The sequence below is a fragment of the Cebus imitator genome, unplaced genomic scaffold (genome assembly GCF_001604975.1).
Source record: "Cebus imitator isolate Cc_AM_T3 unplaced genomic scaffold, Cebus_imitator-1.0 Scaffold8, whole genome shotgun sequence".
NCBI lineage: Eukaryota > Metazoa > Chordata > Mammalia > Primates > Cebidae > Cebus > Cebus imitator.
Window position 1 is genome coordinate 6,730,336 of NW_016107323.1, and position 12,141 is coordinate 6,742,476.

The window sequence follows — 12,141 nt, forward strand, 5'->3', positions numbered from 1 at the left end:
CGCTGCTAGCTCTGCCCCTCTGCCCGCCCTTATTGAGGGTCTCTGGGGCCTACGTGTTCTGGGTGTGTGGAGGGGTTTGTCAGGTTGAGGTGGCAAACTACAGTGAAAAGACTGGGGAGAGACCCTGAACTGTGAAGCCTGGACCATAGAGAAAGTATGAAAATACAAGTCCCACCCCAGCACTCTGTCTGTTCAGATGGGATTTACTGAGCATCTACTGTGTGTCTGGCCTTGGAATAGAAAGAGACCAGAGAGGGGTCTGTGAGGCTTGAGGCCCAGCCCTCTCACTGCTGTGCACTTTGGGCAGCCACACGGTCTCCGGCACAAGTGTTCTCAGGCAGGGCTGTGGTCACATCACAGTATGAGGACGTTAGTTCCTCAGTGGTTGAGCATGTAGGTCTGCAGTGCCCCTCCCCAAACCCTGAGGGGGTAGGGCAAGGGCCACTTCCAGTGGTCATCGTGAAGCTGTCTATGACCCCCTCACTCCCAGGCTTCTGAGGCTCTGAATGCCGAGGCTGGGGGCTGGGTGGGAGGAGGTTCTTTCCCCCTCATTAAAAAAGTCATGTTCATCTCTTAGTATTCAGAAATAAGTCTGACGAAGAAAAGAAAATTCAGCCGACATCTAACTGCCCAGAACTAACACTTGGTCTCATGTGGGGACGTTTTGCCCAGGTGCTTGGCATTCAGGGAGTGTCTGATTCCGCCTTGCATAAATGACCCCCCTTGGTGGAGTAGTGCTCAGTGAGTGGATGCATGGGCCCCGTCAAGCCCAGCGCCCAGTCCCAGGAAGGGCCACTCCGTGCTAAGCCTGTCCTGGGCTCCTGGGTACCACCTGCCCTCCCGCCTGCCCAGCAGCCCATTGTCTGGCATGTGGGGGCGCGGAGCAGCCGTTGTTCTGCACACATCTGATCCCGTCTTTTCCACATCAGATCATTTGTAACCGTCACCAGGCAATAGGGCCCATCGCTGATTCAATCTCAGCTTTGTGCTGTCACAGCCGTTTTTCTGCGCCAGGCTGATTTTGAAAGGAGGCCCATCCTCTGGGCCCACTTTTCAGAAGAGGGGAGGTGGGTGGAGGGAGGTGTGTGTGTGTGTGTGTGTGTGTACGTATACACAGGACAGGTTCCCCCACACATGTATGCGCACACACACACACACACACACACACACACACACACACATTCCACTGCTGCAGCTAATCACCGAGAGTAGAATTTGGAATGAGGTAGATGGACAAGGGCCCCAGGCCAGGCCCGTCATCCCCACCTCCGTCCCACCTGCCACCCTGAGTGCCTACTGTGTGCCCCAGCATGCAGACACAGTAGAACTTGCACTCTGGTGGAAGAGACAGACACTAAACTGTTCCTCAAGATAATTTCAGAGCAATAATGACAGTGAAAGAATTGCTGTGGTGACAGGACAGTGGCCAGGGCAGAAGGTTGCCAGCTTGACCAGGTGGTCAAGGGGGGTCTCTCGGAGGAGGGGATGTTTGAGCTGAGGTGTGAATGAGGAAATGGAGCTGACATGGAGAGCGGGGGAGGGGCGTGAACTGGGACGGCGTGGCATTGCACTATCCACAGGTGGCAGTGAGCATTTGCAGTGGGGCAAGTCTGAACTGAACTGAGATGTCCTCATGGCGTAAAATCCATCCCAGGTTTCAAAGACTTAGAATAAAAACAAGAACATAAAATATCTCATTAGGAATTTTTTAATATTGATTACATATTGAAATGATACTATTTTGGATCTATTAGGGGAAATATATTAAATTTAATTTCCTCTGTTACTGCTAGAAAATTTCCAATTGCAAATGAGGCTGCTATTATTACATATTTCTATGGACAGCATCGGTGTAAGGTATTTAGGTAGCGGCAAAACCCTAAGTGCAAAAGCCCTGGGGTGGGACCTTGGTTAGCCTGTGAGAGGACCAGAGAGACAGCCAGTGTGTCTGAGCAGGGTTAGCACAGGACAGGGACAGTGCAGATAGACAGTGGGAAAGGGATTCACGCAGGTTCTTCAAGGATACTGTTTGAAATGCCACGGAAGGCTGGCGGGATGGCTCATACCTATAATTCCAGCACTTAGGGAGACCGAGGTGAGAAGATTGCTTGAGGCCAGGAGTTCGAGACCAGCCTAGGCAACATAGTGAGATCCCATGTTTACAAAAAATAATAATTGGCTGGGCGTGGTGGTGCACGACTGTAGTCCCAGCTACTTGAGAGGCTGAGGCAGGAGGATCACTTGAGCCCAGAGGTGAGCTGCAGTGAGCCATGATCAAACCACTGCACCCCACCCTGGGCAACACAGCAAGGCCCCATCTCTTTAAAAAAAAAAAAAAGAAAAAAGAAAAGACAATGCCGTGGAAGCCACTAGGTGAGTTCTGAGCAGGGAGAGGAGTGAGCTACACACAGAAAGGCTTGGTCCACCTCCCGTGAGGTGGAGATTGATGGCAGGGAGGCAATGGGGCACAGGGACAGGTGGGAATCCGTTGAAGAGTCACTGCCGGGACCTGCTAGTGAATTGACTCCACCAGATCTGGCTCTGCACAAAGCTCACTGCTTCTTGTGGCTCCTGGATTTCCAGGCCTCTGGGGCATCCTGTCTCTCCCTGCACCATCTCCACCTCCCCAGCAGCTGTTCCCGGTCATGTCAGTGCATTTACAAAGAGCTCCAGTCGCCTGTCTCCTGGTGGTCAGAGGTTGAAATCCCTTTTGAAAAGTTCTTAAAAACAGAAGTGATGCATGTTCATTGTGGAAAAATTAGAAATACAGAGAAGCACAAAGAAGAAAAAAAAAATTCGCCAGAGTTAACCATCAGCTGCTAGGCTGTGATGGGGGAGGGGGTTGAACCCAGGTGATCTGGCTTCAGCACTTTCTAAATCATGGTGCCTGTGGCTGGGTGACCTGGAGGGAGCTCCCTGACCATAGAAGGGGTTAGAGACATGGCGCCCCTCTACCCTCACTCTCAGCAGAGGTGGAAGCTGGAGACTGGTCCACACATGGATGGTGAGTGGCATTTGACTCTTGGAGGTTTAAATAAAACAAACACTGAGAGAGCTCACGCACTCTGGGATGTGGAGTGATGGCTTTGTCATTTGGGCCGACTGTCCTGTCATGTTTCCTAACCCCTGCCTTGAAGTCTCCACTCATTTCTGCCCCATCCTGACCCCCAGAAGCATCTGTTGATCTTAGCATGGGGCTAAAAGCTAGCTAAATGCCAGCCCTGGCCAGCCACTTTTGTCGGCTCTCCTTCCCTGACCTGGGTCACTCCATCTTTTAAACAATCTTGGGCCATTCTTGCACAGGGACCTGGTCTTCTTCCTTCCCACCCCTTGGGGCCTGAATTCTCAAACCCTGTCTGGCCCAGGCCTACCTTTTTGTGGGGCTTTCCTGTCTGCTCCACCAACCAACCAGCCCCGAGGTCCTGGACGGCGTCTTTTCTTCTCTGTTTCCTCGTGGGTACGATGGCAGTCGTTCTTTCTCCCGATTGTGGCATGGGTTACGTGAGGTGACGTCTGTAAAGTGCTGAGCCCATGGAGGACACTAAAAATAAAAACTAGCTCCTATTATTTATTGCTCTATTAGATTTTCCTCCTTCCCTTTTGCCTCTTTTAACCCTGAATTGTGGGCGCAGGGACTGGGGAATAGGTGGGAAGAAGGCTGGAGATTCTGGGCCCTCCCCCATCTCCACTGTGGGTCTGACCTTTGCCTGTTGCACACAGTGTTCCATCTTCCGGGATCCCAGTGTCATCTGGTGGCATCCCTCCTTCCCTCTCTTGGTCTCCATTTCCATGTTGTTTCTCCAGATTCTGTGACTACCTCTAAAAAAAACTGGGCCGGGGGATTTCGGCTGAGCTCCCAGCCCCATTATGGCATTGCAGTACTGAAGCTGTTCAGTATCAATTCTCAGATCTCCCCACTCCCTCTTTACTGGAAGGTGACGATGGAGACTTGACTGACAATTTTCATTACAGAGCCGAGGTTGGAACTAGGAGAATAGAGGCTTAGCCTGCCCCTGACTCCAAACTTCGTATCTTAGGATCTCTGGCTCTCAGGGAAGAGTGAAACTCTCCCTCAGAGGTTCGTGGCTCTGGAAGAGGGCCAGCCAGGCCTGTTGCCAGTGGCAGTGACTACCCCTCCTCCCAGCACCTTCTCTGAGTCCCTGCCCTGAAGCAGCACTAGTGCACAGGAAACAGATCTCCCCACCGGGAGGTTCAGGGGCTCCCTGCCTGGCCCTGCATAGATGGGGTGCTCTCAATTACTCACCAGGAGGGTTTGCCCTCCAGCAGCCTGGAGCTCCTTCATGCTCTGTTTGCTCCTCTCTTTCAAGTCTCCATGTGGTTGCCTGTGCAGTCCCTTCTGTGGGATCCTCCCCTTCCTCTGGCTTTTTCCTACTTACCTGTTGATGACGGCCATGAACAAAGCTAACAACAGGTACCACTTAGGCAGCTACCACAAGGACCCTGGCACTTTGTTGTAAGGAAGGAACCCCTCTTGCAGGCACAAAAACTGAGGCTCAGAGAGGAGGATGGATTTGCCCAAGCCCACAGGGTTAAGGTATAAAGCTCAGACATCCTGATGTGAAGTCGGGGAGAGATGCTGTCACTCTGCTTATGAGGCAGCTGGTGTGCCTTTCCATCTTGACACCCCCAGGCCAGGTAGGGTGACCCCATCATGGCTACCGCTTGTCTCCCTGTCTTGTAATCACCCCTCTGATGCCTCCCATCCTCTCAGGGTCTGTCACTGCCCCAGCATCTAGCACAGGGCCTGGCCTAGCACACAGTTGGTGCTTAATCTGCCATGCTGTCCCCAGTGGTCAGAGTGCTGACAGAGGCACATTGCAGTTGTCAGTTCCCATGGCGACTGACATCACTGAGCTCTCAGGCTGTGTCCCGCCCCTTTCTCCGGGGCTCCTGCGCTGGGAGCTGGCCGTGGTGCTGACAGGCCCGGGCATGGCCGCCCACCCCCAGACCCCAGCCCTGTGTCCCAGTAGGACACTTTCTTAGGCCTGCTCTGCCTCGACTTCCAGGATAGCCTCTTGCCCATCCTTTGTTCAGAAGACGTTTTTCTGAGGGCCCCTGTGCTCGGGTACTGCTATAGCACCGTGAACCCATGGAGGAAGGATCAAGGAGAGCCACATGGGATTCCAGTCATTCAATGATTCATCAAACATTTATCATGCACCTTGCATGTCTTGGAGAAACCCTCAGGAACCCAGACTCCAATTGAAGGTCGAGTAGTAAGTGGTAGAGAGCTTTGGGGATCGCATGGGCAAAGGCCTGTAAGCGTGCAGGTGAGAGGCTTGTGCATAGGGAAGCCCAGCTCAGGACTCTGGCTGCCACCCAGAATTGGTGATTGCATTTTACTTTTTGGTCTCCCCTTTGGCTCAGAAAGACCGGCACTTCTGGCTCCAGTGCCCAGCCCAGAACCAGGCACAGTGGAGGGGCGTTGGAGCCAGGCAGGGGACTGGCATATTTGTGTTGAGAACCAAAGAGCCAGGTATGCTCTGTGACCAGGTTTGCAGCATTTTAGAGAGCCCCCTGGCCTGCTGGGGCTGGGGGCAGATATAGTGATAATCCTGGCAGGAGATGAGGCCTTCTATTCAAGAGGACAGTACCTCCCCAACCCCCAATCTTAAAAAATAAAAGTAAAAATCCCCTTCTGGTGCTTCGGCCCAAATGGCAGTGGGAAATAATCACTTTTCACAGGCCCCTTATCCACAGCCAAGCCCTGTGCCAGTTTAATCAGCAGTGCCGGTGTGACTTAAAGAATCCCCGGCTTGAGAGATCAGGAGAGGGGTTAAAGAAAATTACCCTTGCCTCCTCCATGCTAATGTAATCTCTAACCAGATCTGCCTAGCCGCAGCTCAAATTGCTTTTTAGATTAACATTTAATTATTAACAGGGTCCCTTGGAAGGCCTCCGGCTCAGAGCAGGGATGGGGGAGGGAGTGGCAGGAGGGAGGTGGGGGTGGGCTTCCACTCTGGCTGCCTTGCTGAGACAAGTGGGGTGGGAGAGAGAAGGAGGAGTAGGGGAGAGGGGTCAGGAAGGGAGAGAGAAAGAGAGACAGCAGGAAGGAGGAGAAGGGGAGCATCAGGACAGGGAGGCAGATGGAGTTAGGGATGAGATGGGAGAGGAAAGAGACAGGCAGTGGATCTTCTCTGGTGGGAGCTCCAAAGGGAGTTGGAGGAAGCCTGCACCTAGATTCCCGAGGACATTCCTGGGCTGGGCAAGGGTCCCACCACTCTTCCATCCTGACCAGAAGCAGGTTTGCTGCCCCTTGCTATATAGAGTGGACTGGACTTTCTGAGACTTTCTACTCTATTGGCTCAGCTCGTGGTACTGGGACCAACACAGAGAAGTGACCCGTTGAGGGCCACCCCACCAGGGTCTGACCCCAGTATTCCCAATCCAGCACTTATTCTCTTTCCTGGGCCCTGGGCCTCCCACCACCACTTCAGGCTCCTGTCTGCCTTTGGGGCAGGCTGTGTGGCCAGGCAGTGTGCAGAGACTTCAATTCCAGCCGAGGGATGGAGGTAAGAACTGTGGGAGGGCTCCCTCACCACCTGCCTATACTGCCACCACTCCCAGGAAGGCTGCAAGGCCCTGCAGAGTGGCCGGCATCTCCTTCACTTCCTAAAAGGGAATTCAGAGTCTGAACCATCCAATCCTTATGTGCACTGCTGGGTTTTGCCAGCCTCCTATCTTGTCTGTGCTCAGGATTCTAAGTCCCTCAAAGACAAGGGCTACATCTAGAGCCCCTTTGTGTGCCCACAGGCCAGAGGCCACCCAACACCTTGCACGCAGCTGGGTTAAATTTGAAAACCAAATGGTCACATCTTCTTATGTCCAAGCTAGATGGCCCTCATACTATCAGCTGGTCCACTCCCTATAAAGGTTCATTTGGGAAACAGACTCAGAGAAGTGCTGTGAGTTCCTCCAGGTCACCAGCCAGTAAGAACCCCAGTGCCTGGCCCCTGCCTGGCAGGCACAACCCAGAGGCATCTGGGGCCAGCTCTCTTCTCTGAACCAGTCCTGTTGGATACCAGGAACAGCCTGGCATGACCTTCCCTTCCAGGTCACAGCTAGGATTTGGCCTTGAATAGAGCCACAGAAGCCAGGTTGGTAGCTCTAGGAGTTAAGAGGTGGAGGAGAAGATGGGGGCTCAAAGGTGTGCAGCCTGTGGCTTTCCTGTGGTCACAGCCTCAGGGCCCTGCGGTGAAGCCAGGTATATCCTCCCATTCTGCCCTGGGGTCAGCCCAGCCTGGCAAGGGGCAGACTGCTGACCTGCGGACACATGAGGGAACGTGCAAGCTACCTGCTGCATCAGGAAAACGCTGGAGGCAGAGAGAAGTCAGGAACATCCATTTTTAGTGGGAGGTCAGTTCGGGCTGGATGTTCCCTCCTGGCAGGATGCTTTGAGCAGTTTCCATCCTCCCAGCACAGGGCTGGCCCCCAAAGGATGCTTGGGAAGTGTTTGCTGCGTAAGAAGCAAGGCCTGGGCTTTACTCATCTCAGTGTCCTTCTGTCCAATGCCAGCCTCAAGAGTTGCCCTCCTTGAATGTTTATGGGATGAGTAAGTGGCCTCTAGGAGCCCTTCCCCCCTACCCCTTCCCCTCCTCTCACCCCTTCTTTCTGTGATCCCAGCCCCTCCCACAGTAGAATCAAAGTGGATTTGGGCCCTGGGCAGAAGTGGCCCTTGCTTCCATCCCTCCCTGGCCAGCTGACTGGGAGCTGGGAGCTGACACACCCCCAACCATGATGGAGCTGCTGTACAGTGTGGGGCTGAGGGTGTGATTGGGGTTGGCATCCTTGGGCTCTGCTATCTAAAAGCTGTGTGACCTTGCACAGATTGCTTCCCCTCTCTGTGGCCATTTCCTAAGCTGTGAAATGGGGCCACAGAGGCCATGAGGAGGAGGCAGATGGGCTTGGCACAGAGGGCAGTCAATACATGCTGACCACGGTCAAGAGCCCAAATTGCAGGTTGCTGTTTCGCAGCGTCCCCTCCCACTGGGCTGTGGGCTCCCTGACGCCCCCTGCAGCCAGACAGGCGAGGACAAGATGACAAAAGGCAGGCAGGGCCCAAGAACCCAGTTCCCTGCTCTTTTAATAAAAATAGACAGCCTTTAGACAGCCTTCTCCCATTCATTGTTCTGCTGAGGCAAGCATCATAGACTCAATTCCTCCTCGGACCTGGAAAGTTCCTTCCTTCGTTTCCCCTCCCCTGTCACATTTCCTTTATCTAAATCCTCAGCTATGAAAGGACACATCGACAGCTGGGGGCGTTATCTGGTGGAGGGGACCTTTTCCTCGGGTGTCTCTGAGATAAGGCGTCTTATCAGCCCCCATGTCAGGGAAGGTGCCAAGCATTCTAATCATTGAGGCATGCAGCATTTTCCCCTCCCTGCCCCCCCTTTTTATTATTAAAGTCACAAAAGACCTTGAGCTTATAAACAGTCTGATTTGCAGATAGGGTTTCAGAATGAGCAGTGCTCCCTGGATGGAGCTTGGCCAGGTGATGATGAGTCCAGGTGGGGGTTCTGAGAGGCTAGCCTCCTCCGATGGGATGACACCAGGCAGGGAGGGGGTAAGGTGGGGTCACAGAAGGAACATGAGTGTTTTAGGCGCATGCCCCAATCCTGTCTCTGCCTTGCTGTGTGGCCTTGTACGGGACACTTGGCTTCTCTGGGCCTAGGCCACTTTATATGACAATAACCAATTCATTGATTCGGTCATTCATTCAATACCTATTTATTAAGTGATTACTCTTGCCAGCCACTGGGGAGAGACAGACAAATAAGACACAGTGCCTACCCCTAAGAAACCCAGTCCAGTGGAGAGAGACAGATGTGAAAATTGACAGTTACACTTGGTATGATCAGGGCGGAGATGGAGATGGCGGATATCGGGAGGAAGGGACGGCTGAGCCAGGATCTGAAGACAGATCTGAGTTCAAATGGATTAGGGTCATGGTGCCATTGGCAGGAGAACCAGCAGGGGCAAAGGTCCAGAGGTATGAGGCAGCCTGACCGGAAGGAGGGCTGCGGGGAGCTGTGAGAGAGATGAGGTTTGCTGGGCAGAGGGCTGGGCTCTACTCGGGCCAGAGAGGTTTTAAGGCCAAGGCGAGGAATATGATTGTCTTGGTTGCAGATGATGGGGATGATACAGGAGTTGGAGGTGGTGGTCCCCTTGTCCTTGACATGTTTCACTGTCCCCTCCCCACTTCCCTCCTAGGACACCCCACCACCCTGCCACGTGCCCCCAGCGGCAGGGCACAGGGTTCCTGGGAGAATGGGCAGTGAGTTGGGACAACTAGGGGTGCAGAGAGAAAAAAGTCCCTCTTCTGTAAGTGAAGAGCATCTCTCAGGCTGCCTGTAGCCCTCCAGAAGCAAGGAATGGGAGGATGCAGGCAGCTGCCTGGTGAAGCTGAGCCAAAGCTGAGGCCTGCACTTGGACACCATTGTGCCCTGAAAACCCCCACACCCTGAGCTCAGTCGGATGACCCCTCTCAGCTCCCAGAACTGCCTGGCATCTACCATAAGAGCACTCTGACAACTGGAGCCCTGCTGGGAAGACAGCTGATGGGGTCCCAGAAGGCACCAGAATAGGAGACCTGTACCTCCCCCAACCATTGCAGCCCCCAGCCTGCCCTTTTTCAACTGCAAAGCATGCAGGATGTATGGCCCATGGGTCACTGGGGCACCTAGAGAAGGGCTGGGCTTCTGGACCCCTGGCACCTGGTAAAAGGCTGGAGGTAGAACTGGGCATGGCGAGGACTCTGGCAGAAAGTGACCTGGGCGTATCCATAGGGGTCATGGAGCCACTGTTACAGGCCAGAGAGGGTCATTAACCCAGCTGGGGTTACATGGCATGTGCTGGGAGTCAGACAGGTTCTGGGCTTCTAGGGTTTCAAAAGGGCACCAGTCTCTGACCCCCCTCCTTACTGTCCTGAGTACAGCCAAGTGGTGAGGGGGTGAGTGCACCCAGCCACTCCCCTGCCTGGCAGCCTTGGCAGGCCACGGCCCCTGTGGCTTGGGTTTCCCATCTGTGGAGGGAGAGGTCTCAGGCTGGCTTTCTCCAGAGCTACCCACTCTACCCCACCCCCTGTGTCAGAGCCACGAGAGATGGACCCTGCCCTGGAGCAGGGGGCGCAGAAGGAGGCGGGCCAGTGTGAGGGAGGTTGCAGCAGGCCTCGTACCTTCCAGATTGCACACGATTTTGAGTCCCCGCGGACCGCCTGTGTGTGAGAGGATACCCGTAAGTGCAGAGTAACACGCCAGGCAGCAAACACATATGTACGTAGGTGATTGTGTACCAGGGCGTGTGTTTGCGCCCAGCCCTGCCTGTCCACATGCACAGCGTGTCCTCCAGGGCTGGTGTCCACGACTGGTGATGGCGGGCCCGAGTCAGGCCCGCTCCCGCCACCTGCTCACGTCGCAAGTCCCCGAGGAGAGGAGCAGCGCTGCCTTCCTACAGTCAAGGACTTTCATCCCTGCAATAAGCCCCACTTCATTCCCTTTTTAAACTGTATAATTTCTGCCTGATTGTAATGGCCTATTTTAAAATTACCAGAAATCAAAGCCAGGAAGTGGATACTGCAGCTTTTATTGCGTCTCTGTGTTAAGGCTGGCGATTGGGGAGGGGGTGGTGAGAATCACCACCCCCTCCCCTCCATCCCCCACTTTCTCTCTCTCTCTCTCTCTCTGTCTCTCTCTCTCTCTCTCGATTTTTTTTTTTTTTGAGATGGTAATAGGAGAAAATTGGTTTTGAAACTGAATAAAAGTCCCTTTCAGAGGAAATCATTTCTTTCAGGGTACCTTTGCTGAAAGTAAAATAGGGCATAATGAAAGGTGGTTACGCGATTGTCTTTCATTTACCGAGAGGCCAGGACAGACGGGAGGCTGCAACCGTCTCCGGGAAATACAAGATTGGAATAATTGCGCCATAACAAGGAGCTTGTTGTGAAATTAGTATCTTAAGAAAGTAGTGAAAAAAGGCTTTTCCTCATGAATACTTCATTATTAGAAGAAAGCGGCAGAATTTAGGACTCCAGACACCTGTTTAGTATTAAATAACTTGCCTTTCTTCCCCTTCAGCACACCCCCCTCCCCCCGCTTTCTTCTCCTCCTTTTTTCAAACCAACATGAAGATTGAGGTGACTCAGCTTGGCTGCTCAGGACTTGGGGAGGTCGGGAGGTGGTGGGGACGGGGTACCCAGGTGATGGACATCAGGGGCATCCAGGGTTGAGCTCACCCCAAGACCTGCCTTCTCCTTAGTAGGAAGGGACCTCTAAGTAAACTCTCACTGCCACCCTCCTATGGGAGCCTCCCAGGCAGACCCACCCTGACCCTGCCACTCAGGGCCTTTGGGCTATCAGGAATGTACCTGCACCTTCTGAAACGTTCTCTGCAGGAGAGTGGGTTTGGGGAAGCTGAAGACGAGTGTCTGTGTGAATGTCAGGCTGTGGGGGAAGGTACCACACAGGCCTGTGTGCAGCCACATCTGAGCTGCTGCCCTTCAGGGCACAGGCCTCTGTCCTTCCCATTCGGGTAAGGAGCTCAGTCAGGCAGCGACAGGGATCTCGGGTCAGGGTAGCCTTGGTGGCCCATGGGGGCTGGGCTCAGGGTGCAGCGTGGATCAAGGTTCAAGCGTCCATCATTCTCCCAGGGACGCCATCCTGACATATCCCCTCCAGTGGGGGCTGTGAGGATACGCAGGGCAGGAGGCAGACCAGTACTTCAGTCACCTGGGACACCCACGTACCCTCTGATGTTTCCCAAGCACCCCTGTGTAGACGCCCAAGATGACCAGGTGGGGTCTTCAGGTTGACTTGCTTACAGGGGGCTGCCACCAGCTGGAAGGACAGCCTGCTACAGGGCACGGAGGGAGTGAGGAGGGACTGGGGACATCAGGGCAGGCCCCAGAGCAGGTGACCCATACGTCGGGCAGGGCTGGGCATGTCTGATGTCATTCCTGCCCTATCATGGTGTAGCCCCCACTCAAGAGCCCAGATTCTGTCCCTTCCCATGAGGCCACAGATGGGCCTCTTGATGCCTTGGGCCTTGGTCCTCTCATCGGTTGAATATGGGGAAAGGGTATGTGCTTTGACACTGTCTGATGTTCTTTGGGGTTGCAGGGAGACT

General features: G+C 54.0%; 1 protein-coding gene and 1 long non-coding RNA gene across 4 annotated transcripts in view; one reads left to right on the forward strand and one right to left on the reverse strand.

Annotated features, from left to right (window-relative positions):
- The window catches only part of FAM222A (family with sequence similarity 222 member A), a 55,485-nt gene that overhangs the window by 17,234 nt on the left and 26,110 nt on the right, over positions 1–12,141 (forward strand). The window contains exon 2 of one of the 3 annotated variants that reach the window (XM_037743231.1): positions 10,203–10,300. The exons of the other annotated variants lie outside the window; for them this stretch is intronic. The gene's annotated coding sequence lies outside the window, so the exon portion shown is untranslated. The remainder of the gene's footprint in view (positions 1–10,202; positions 10,301–12,141) is intronic. 3 annotated transcript variants of the gene reach the window in all.
- Positions 2,291–12,141, reverse strand: part of LOC119473191 — a 47,465-nt gene continuing 37,614 nt past the window's right edge. The window contains exons 2-3 of the long non-coding RNA XR_005202397.1: positions 3,702–3,819; positions 2,291–3,541 (exon numbers count right to left, since the gene is read on the reverse strand). This is a non-coding gene — a long non-coding RNA (uncharacterized LOC119473191). The remainder of the gene's footprint in view (positions 3,542–3,701; positions 3,820–12,141) is intronic.